This window comes from Nelusetta ayraudi, unplaced genomic scaffold, assembly GCF_046127955.1.
Source record: "Nelusetta ayraudi isolate G7.1 ecotype Tasmania unplaced genomic scaffold, CSIRO-AGI_Nayr_v1 ptg000169l, whole genome shotgun sequence".
NCBI classification, from domain to species: domain Eukaryota; kingdom Metazoa; phylum Chordata; class Actinopteri; order Tetraodontiformes; family Monacanthidae; genus Nelusetta; species Nelusetta ayraudi.
In genome coordinates, this window is record NW_027466219.1 from 1,124,828 (window position 1) to 1,133,903 (window position 9,076).

Sequence of the window (9,076 nt, forward strand, 5' to 3'; positions counted from 1 at the left end):
AAAAAGAAGAAGAAGGTTCAAACCGGTGTGCCGGGTTAGGGGATAAACATTGGGTAGGAAGTATGCAGCTGTGTAGCTGCCAGCAGGCCTCAGCCCTCAGAAAAACTAAAGAAAAGTCACAGCATGACCTCTTATTCAGTCTCGCATGATGATGCAGATTCCCCCCCTCCGCCCCCCGGACAGGTCCAGCGGTATGAAGCGGAAACGAAAGGAGGGGTAAAGCCGGAAGCGTCTCCGCATTGTTGCCGCTCACCAGGTGTGGGTCTCCGCCCTCCTGAGAGACAGCTGTCAAAGAGCAGCGGGGGTGGAGGAGGGGTTGGAGAGACAGGAGTAAGAGTGCGAAAGAGCGGGCGGAGAGCGGCGCCGGCGGAGTGGGAGGGGGATCTCGGCTTTGTGCTGAGAGAGCGATAGCGTGATAGAAAGGGTTATCAGGAAGACGTCAGAGGAATTGAGTTCAAGCATCAATTGTCAAGTACCCCCGTGGATTCCGGCATTAATGTCTTTACCTGCAGAGACTCGCCGTCATCCCGTCCTCCCGTGTGACCGCGCCGTCGCACTGCGCGTCCCCCCCCCCCCCCCCAAAACGAGAGGAAGGCTGGAATTTTCAGGGCGGCCTGCGGATTTTTTATTCATGAGATCTGGCGCATTGATCGAGAGCGACATTGGCACTGGAAAAAACGCTGACTTGAAAGGCTAATTTGCGCCAGTAGATCCCAACAAACAGCTGAAACCGGCACAGAGTTTAAAAAAACTAAACAAAACAGAACAAAAGAAAACACCATCAATTAGAAGTTAAAGTAAAACAAAAGGTATGCTTGGAATTTGTAGCCCTACGAAGACAAATAAATGGGATACTTAATGGTCGTATCGCAGGGTGTTTTTTTTGCAACTATTACAATCATTCTTCCAGGCTGCCACCACTTCTGCACTATTCAAGCTGACATAATTACAGTTACGTAGCCTGTGGGTTCCGTCCATTAAAATTCCTACAGTCAGTCCTAAGCAGCCATTCAGTGGCCAACCTGCGACATGGAACGGCGGCGACTTCCAGCAAGGACCTGAGGACGTTTTCACGCCTGGAAGTCGAGATCGAAACCGAGGTTCTTGTTTGTAAACACTTGGTATTAAACAAAATCATCATCCAGTTGACGAGTTAATGAGCTCCTACCTTGTATTTGTTGATTTAGCCTTGTTTTTGTTTTCGCTAATTGTGCTCTGTGCGTACGCACTTGTGTCTGCGCTCAAGTGCTGGCTTATGCGTCTTCTTATGCGCTTATGTGCTCTTGTAGCTGCGTAATCTGTTTTTAATTGTTGTTTATGTGCTTTTCTGCACGTTGATGAGATCAACCTGCCAGAGAGCGAAGACAGAAAAAGAGTCCATATGGCTGAATCTGGTACATTTACATGATTGTCTTCGCCTGATCATGTTCATGCTCATAAATATGCATTTTTGCCTGTTAAAAAAAAAAACATTTTCAGGGAGCCTTGCGTTAACTGTGTGCAGTGACTAAAAATAATGCTGTCACATTTGGAATCAATCAAAGCGTGTCTCAGTTTGATCCAGACAAACACTGCATCTTCTGCTTGGACCAAAGCTCTGCTATTTGGTCCGGACAGCAGTCCAGGGGAGGTTTCAAGCCAGTGTGATTTGGTTCAAACAGAAAACTTGTACAAAAAAAATTTTTTGCCTTCCAACTGAAGCGGTGGTTGGTCCAAACGCTTAAGCACCTAGCTTACAGAGGCAGGCCTGCACCCCGTGGTGGTCGACTGAAAGCCAGGTTCACTGCTCTGCCCTTTGGGATTTCATCAAATGAGACTTCAAAGTCCACTCTGGCTCTCAGCCCTCATCCATACGCTCCTCTCTGCCCGCTCCCGGGCTTCAGATGAGCTCTTCCTCAACAGCCCTCCCATCTTCATGCCTCGATTCATGTATCTTTACCCTTTACTCGAGAGCTTTCCTAAAGCTAAAAGGTCTCACATTAGCTAACAGCTGCAGGATTTCTGTATGTAAACACAGCTCTGGCAGAAGCTTTCTCACTAGCAAAACACAAGGAAAACTAATAATCCTTACATCTACTCTCAACTCTTCTCCTTGGATCCTTAGATCCAAGCGCATTGCAACACTACAATGGATTCCACATGTCTGAACGGTCTATTCATAGCTTCAGGCACAGTTCCATTCAAGGCCCAGATTGCCTTTCCATCCTGGAGTCTTCATCCTGACTGAGAATGTATTTAAGGACGCTGACAATAGGGGACGACATCCGATGCATATCTTACCTCGCCTCTAAACTCAGAGGTCGCTCTTCTTCCCCGGCGTGTGCACTGACACTTTCTGTGCAGTGATGGACTCCATTAAGTATAAAGTGTGATGCCACGTCCATGCGCATCTCGTTACAGGGCTCAGTGACAAATTGAGCTCAGCTTCAATGCCGTGCAAACGTTAATAAGCAAGGGGCCGAGTGCTTGAAGCGGCAAACCCACAATTTTCCCCACAGACAGCCCGCGTGTCATTTTGTGGAGTGCATAAAGCTCCCAAACTCAAATTACCAAGGTGATCCTCGGCTTTCTCTCCCTCCCTAAAATGACACGCTATTAATGCCTGTGATTTGCTGTCGCTGTGGCTGTTGACTATCTTACAAGTGTGCAACAAGAGCGGTTAGTTTGCAGGGTCTGCAGAGTGAATTTCACTACACTCTCAGGCTAGGTGGCTACTTCAGACGCGTGTCTGAGCGCCGTCAAAGGAGACAAGTCAAGTGTAAATGAATTCCACAGCTTTGTGAGGATCAGATGTGTCAAGTTTAGCATGTTTGCATGGCAGCATTTACCAATACTGTAGTAGGAAGTGACAGTTTTAGTTGGTCCGGCCTTTCTATGTTTGAATTTAACTTTTTTTCTATTCTCTGATAATCATGCAAGACTTGCTCCTTGATGAATAGTACAGCTACGTAAACACGCAGAATATGGAACCTTTATTGAAGCATTGGTCGAAATTAATACTCACTGATTGAGCCAGGTTCTCAACTCACTAGCTGATCAGAGACAGTTCATGTTAGCTGATGACTCCAATGTGTACATTCTGGTGACAACTGGCAAACACTTCACTGTTTTGCACGGTTAAATCAACTCTACCCAGCTGTCTGCGAAGTGCCATCTGACTGACTTCATTTAATTTCACTGGTAATTAATGACTCATCCACGGAGTGGGGTGTCTTTCTTGAAGTTTTATCTGCCTCATAATTTCTATTTTGAGACTTGAAGAGTTTGGAATTTGGCCTCTCCAAGCCTCCGGGCCAAATCAAAGTGCTGGGCGCTCGGAGGCGCTGCATTCAGCTTTGCTTCAGTTAGACTTTCATTTTATGGCTTCAGTCAATAGACTTGAACAGACTGCACTTTTTCAGTGCTTGATCCAAAACTTGTGTCCAGCCAGCGCCGGATAAACACCAGAGTCAAAAACCAGAAACATCGGCTGGTTCTGATTTGGTTTTGCACCTCATGCATCAATCTAGAAATGCGTATTGTGCTGAAAAATATAAATTTATGGTCAACAAGTCCATATTTGCCTGAGCACTTAATTTAATTTATAGGTTGTGATTTACAGACTCATAAAAAAGTGACAGGAATTCAGATCGTTTGTGTTTTATGACAAGTCACTGGTATTAAGAAACAGAGAGATTGCAAAGTAATGATGTTTCATCCTCTTCACAGCTTTGTCTCTTTCTGTCTCTTCAAAAATCTAATTAAATAAACATCCCTAACCTACATTTAATCACGGGGTTAAACTGTAATTTAGATCACTTTGCCCTGTAAGCGCAAATTCCTTTGGGCTTCCAGGCTGGGGCGGGGGTACTTTAAGGAAGTATATAACTGCCAGGGTTCTAATTTGTGAGATGGAAATCTGATTTATTGCACATTTGGCTATTTTGAAGTGCCGTTAATCAAGCCGCATTCTCCTGCTGCTGTTTATTGTTCCTTTATTGTCAATCAATGTGACAAGTAGGAGATGGTCTTTTAAAACATGACCCTCCTCCAAATATCAATTCCGACGGCGCTGTGTTGAAAACAATGAGTGTGTGCCCGCGTGCGTGCGTGTGTGTATGTGTTTGTGTATCATTATGTGTGTGTGAGTGTGTCCCTGTCAGCGAATGGATTAATAGATGACTTGACCACCACAGTCCATCTCACTCCTTTTGTGGAACAGGTAAACAAATTACTGAACTCTGCTGAGCCTCATCAGGCGACACGAGGGCTGAAAAAAAAACCACAACTTGCGCGGTTCCAGCCGCCGGGCTGTGTGTGTCGTGTGCGATTGTTTGTGCGCGCCCGTGCATAATTGAGCACTTTGAACCCTTGAGCCAACACGCCTGGAATGAATCCTCGGCTCCCACATCAGAATGATTATTTCTAAACAAACCGTGTTGAATCGACTGCGTGCCTCCGCCGCGCTCTCCATCTGGAGGACGCTGTGTGACAGCTTCCTTTAAATTACAAATATCAATCTGCCACAGCGGGAGCTCAGCCACCAGTGGCCTCACGGGGGTTACTCGTCAAAAGCCACCGAGCCTTCAAAACAGAGCCATCAAAAAAAAAACAACAAAAAAAAACCCGGCGCCGGGCCAGACGGGTTGTCGCAGGGGCCGACGGAGGCGCTTTCTGTCGCAGGCAGCGCTGGGTGCGAATCCACAGAAGGTCGTCCCGCGTTAACGTGTGAAAAGTTCTGGTGACACACATAAACAATCGCTGGCTCTGGGTCAGCGCCCCCTCTCCGCCCTCCGCGGCGCAAACTGACAGACGTTCGCTCCGAGGGCTCCCAATCTGCCACGCTACTATCCCCAAAGCATGGCCTCCGTTCCTGCCCCTCCCCCACCACCACCACAACCCCCAACCATCGCAGGCTGTCCGCCTGCGGCAACACCGCCGCTCGCACTCCATCCACCCGCTTAGTGATACACTTTCGTGGCAGGATCGCCTTCAAGTGCTCCTTAGGAAAGGAATGGGTCTGCAGGGTGGCCTAATTCAATCAACGTTAGTGGACACACACACACACACACACACACACACACACACACACACACACACACACACATCATTCATCACCACCGCCAGCGCTGAAGCAATTCAAGAAGATCTTCTCCGAGCTCTTCCTGGTCACTGGAGGACCGTTTGCCGCACCTGAGGTCCAGTTGTGCACCGAGCGGCTGTTATCGCTGAAAGAATTTGTTTAGTTCTATTTTTTTGCCTTTTAAAAAAACACGGCGCATCGCATGCTTACATACTTAAATATTGAACCGGGGAGTAGCAAAAACGCGGGCAATTATTAGTCTCACAGTGGACACCACAGCTCCCCCAGGATTAATTTGATTTCCACTCGGGCTGGATATTGGTTTCCCAACTGTGTTTATAGCAGGCATGTTGCGAGCCCGGTGCATTATAAAAGGCCCATTTGGATGTTTAACTTTACAAAGTACTCTCCAGCAAGCATGAAATTTGCCGTTTTGAATTTGGAGTCCTAATGGCGGTTTACTCGAAGGGATAGCTAGTAAATGCATTAGCGGGTACGATACGTGGCTCTGGCAGTGTGCCGAGAAACTCTCGGGCCGGGCGAGAGAATAAAAGGGGAAGTGAATTGAACGGCAATAACAACAAATTTCAGGAGCTTCGTGTGTTTATTCAGCGCATTGCGCAAAAAATGTGCATAACCCCTGATTAGATTGGCATTTTTACAACAAAATGAAACAAATCTTTCACGCTTTAAAATATGACTCACGGGTCGTTCTCTCCTCTCTTCCATGAAGCTGATAAAAATCAGTTTTACAAAAAAACGTAGCACTTCCTGATCAGCCTGTGGATTTTAGTACCACTTAGTAAATGCGACTTCATGTAAAATAAACACTTCAGTGCAGGACCACCTGGTGGGAAAGCTTCCAAGGTTGCAGTACACATACTTCCAGATACAGCAATCAGTATTAATATGTCAAAGACAATGTGAATTTATGTAAAATAAACACTTCAGTGCAGGACCACCTGGTGGGAAAGCTTCCTGGGATTCAGTATACATACTTCCAGATACAGCAATCAGTATTAATATGTGAAAAATATCTAAACAGAATTGACCAAAAAATTGTCTGAGCTCCCATGTTGAGCTGTTACATGTATAAATTATCATTATCTTACTAGCTCTGGCATCTCCATGGTATATAAAGGTTCCATTCACAAATTGTCTTAGCCAATATTTTGTTCAACATTGTAATGTGTCAACATCCAGTCATTGAACGTTGTCGCTTCCAGCAGGGGGGTCAATAGAGAGCCTTTGTGGGAGGCTGTAAACACAGGGCTTAAAAAAAGAAAGAAAAAAAAAAGTGTTTTGTGGAGATCTGTGGACGTTTTCCAATGACCTCTCCTTTCAATGCTGACAGACTGGGATCCGAGATAGATTAATAATGTGTGAAAATGTGGCTCTGACATGGAGGAGAATGGAGTTGAACAAAGGAGCAGCCTGTTTCAGCACCACGGACAGCTCCCATCACCCTGCTCTGCCCTGCCCTGCCCTGTCCTGCCCCGTGTGTGACGAGGCTGGATGGAGTCACGTCAGGACCAGAGACACGCAGCGCTCCACCAACTCACCCAACAGCAAAACAGCCTGGGACATCTTCTCACACCCCGCACTATTGCGTCACAAGATACATTCGAGACGCGGCTAATTGCGTTTGAGGTGCCGTGGGTGAGGAAGGGGGCTGGGCTGGGGGGGGGGGGGGGGGGCTACCTTGACACAAGTATGTGCTCACTTGCAGCACACGTGCACATGAGCACCAACAGCCTCTGCTGAGCTGCTCTCTCTCTCTCTCTCTCTCTCTCTCTCTCTCTCTCTCTCTCTCTCTCTCTCTTTTGCGCGCGCGCACACACACACACGGGGCACCAAAACACAACATGAAACAACACAAGAGGCTGATCACTCTCGGTTTAACCACCACCACCACCATCATCACCATCATCATCATCATCATCATCATCATCATTTTCCCTTGGAGGAGGAGGCGAGGGTTTTGGGGGGCATTCGGCGACCCTCTCAGTCACGGAAACAGGATGATCGTCAATCATCACGCCGGATTCCTGCGTCACGCGTGCGTGCCCGAACCTGGGATGGCGCGGTTCCGCCCAGGAGGACCGCCCTTCGTTCCGGTTCGGACGCGGGTCGATCAGTTGGCGGGGTGGAGGAAGGAATGGGAGGGGGTGTAGGAGGGGGTCGATCGATCAGCCTCGCGGAACAATGCGGACAAGATCGGCCGGGGCAGCCGCGCTCGCGCGACTCCCGGCGTCGTGCGCGCGAGGAATTTTAGCCTCCACGGTTGCAACATCATCAAGCGCCTTCAGTGGGCGCGCGCGCACGCGCGCACCCTGACACACGCACACATGAGAAATGCCTGTGTGAGAGCGCGTGATGAGTTATTTTCTTGCTGTAAACCTCTTTTGATATATATATATATAAAAAACAAGTTGGATTTATTCCCTTTCCTTAAATCACTAAATTACATCAGCAGCGTAGACCCCCCCCCCCCCCAACACACACACACACACACACACACACACACACACACACACACACACACACACACACACACACTCCTCCAGCCATAAAGAGGGGATTGTTCATATAATAAGGCTTACTGCTCCGGGGAAGCTGTGGCTGCGTTCACACCTTTATCTAAATCCCTTCCTCACTGAGCCCCATGAGCCCGGCGGGCCGGTGCGCGTGTGAGACTCACTGCACTGCAGAGGGCTTCGTTGGCACCTCCATCATCGTGGAGCTCATGAGAGGGAAAAAAAAAAAAAAAAGAAAGAAAAAAAAAAACGGAGACCGAGGCGACATCAGAAGAAGGGTTGGGGTGGTGGTGGTGGTGGTGGTGGCGGGGGGTGACTAACAATAATAACGGCGTTCTGAGGACAGGAGGGGAATTAAATCGCCCCCTCCTTTCCTGCAACTGTCTCTCTTGAAGTCTGGGATGATCGGTGTTTTCTTCATCTTCTCCTCGTGTCAGTGGCAGGTGCTGAACTTCTCATTAAAGCCCCCCCAAACGCCCCTCCCCTCCACCACCACCACCACCACCATCTTCTCCTTCATCTGCATGCTCGGAGCCCTTCTAAACTGATGACTATCGCTTCCCCACCAACGTGGGTTTTCCTTCCCTCATCATCATCATCATCATCATCCTCCTGCTGCTGCTATACTGCAACTGTCCGACGGAGAGCCGGACGAAGCCTCAGCCGATCAATCGATTGCCGCAATAATCGAAGAGCCGTTTTTAAAAAAGGGGGGCAAGGGGTCTCTGAACTTCATCAAACGTAAAGAAGCTGCGTTAACGTTGGCGAGGAGACGGGCAACAGAAATAAATACATACATAAAGCTGGCCTACCTTCAACTCGATTCCAAAACGATACGACGCAGTTTGTCAGTCAGTGTGTGAAGCTCCGGACATCACAACTCCGGCTCGGCAGAGAACACACGTTTCCAGAAAATGGGTGCAAGCCGGCGTCGTGTCCGTGTGCCTCAGCCAGGTCACCCATTCAGCCGATCGTCCCGTTTAAAATCCAAACAGAAAAACAAAAAAAATAATGGAGATCTTGTCTCTGTCCTTCGGGGAAGAAGTGCGCCAAAGCGCTCTCTCTCCTACGCAGATGTGACTTTGCGCGCTTCGACTGGGAAAAAAGGGGGGGATTGTGGGTAGAGCGTTGAAGAAAAAAAAGAAATCACAACTACAGCCGCTTACAAAAATGTATATAAAAACGAGTAGAGGGTGAATCTCCCAAACGATCACCCCCTTTTTATCCAAAAAGAAATCTTGAGTGCTGACTTTTACGCGGATCGCGTTCAGTTCCTAATCCTCCTCCCGTGGGTGCTTCACCATCCCGAACGCACCGGTTAGTGCGATCCCCAACTCAGCAGCGCCGCGGTGATAGGAGAGAGGAGGTGGGGGGGGGGTGAAAAAGGAAAATGTATGGATATAATGGCCAGATCCGATCGGGCGGGGGGAGAGGAGGAGGAGAAGGATGGAGCGCGGGTGGTGGTGGTGGTGGTGGT

General features: G+C 48.4%; 1 protein-coding gene across 1 annotated transcript in view; it reads right to left on the reverse strand.

The window, feature by feature from the left end:
* Positions 1-8,699, reverse strand: part of il1rapl1a (interleukin 1 receptor accessory protein-like 1a) — a 151,916-nt gene extending 143,217 nt beyond the window's left edge. Inside the window, exon 1 of the mRNA XM_076014565.1 lies at positions 8,412-8,699. The gene's annotated coding sequence lies outside the window, so the exon portion shown is untranslated. The remainder of the gene's footprint in view (positions 1-8,411) is intronic.
* Positions 8,700-9,076: the final 377 nt, after the last annotated feature.